Here is a 461-nt window from a genome sequence, read left to right on the forward strand (position 1 = left end):
AATAGAAATTTTCCAGAGCGCGGGCCCGCAGAACTGAACAGAAGAAGTCTTTGTTTCACAGCTCTCTCGATGACCTAATGAGGAAGGGGGAGGGCAAAAATCAGGTCAGTGACCAGAAGCCAAACAAGTTTGCGATTTTCGTAATGCAGCGAAGGCAAGGGTTTCCCAGTCTTCCTATTTAAAAGAGTCTACTTAAACTCCTTCAGGGAGTTTCTATTTCTTAGCTTTCACGATGTAGTTCACGAAAGCTGTGCGGTCAGCCTCCGACGCCTCTCTAAACCGAGCTCAGGGAGTCTGTAGGCTCCGCCTCTTGGTGGGCATGGCGCGCCTGCGCGCAGTTATTGTACTAAAGTATTTGTGCCTGCGCATCGTCTCCGTGGCAGCGATGGCCGAGTGGTTAAGGCGTTGGACTTGAAATCCAATGGGGTCTCCCCGCGCAGGTTCGAACCCTGCTCGCTGCG

General features: G+C 52.1%; 1 non-coding gene across 1 annotated transcript; it reads left to right on the top strand.

The window, feature by feature from the left end:
• The first annotated feature begins 379 nt into the window (after positions 1–379).
• Positions 380–461, top strand: TRNAS-UGA (transfer RNA serine (anticodon UGA)). Its single transcript has one exon. It is a non-coding gene; the product is annotated as a tRNA-Ser (tRNA).

Source organism: Lynx rufus, unplaced genomic scaffold, assembly GCF_022079265.1.
Source record: "Lynx rufus isolate CCGP_SWC_20201006 ecotype Redwood Valley unplaced genomic scaffold, mLynRuf1.p SCAF_11, whole genome shotgun sequence".
Classification (NCBI taxonomy): domain Eukaryota; kingdom Metazoa; phylum Chordata; class Mammalia; order Carnivora; family Felidae; genus Lynx; species Lynx rufus.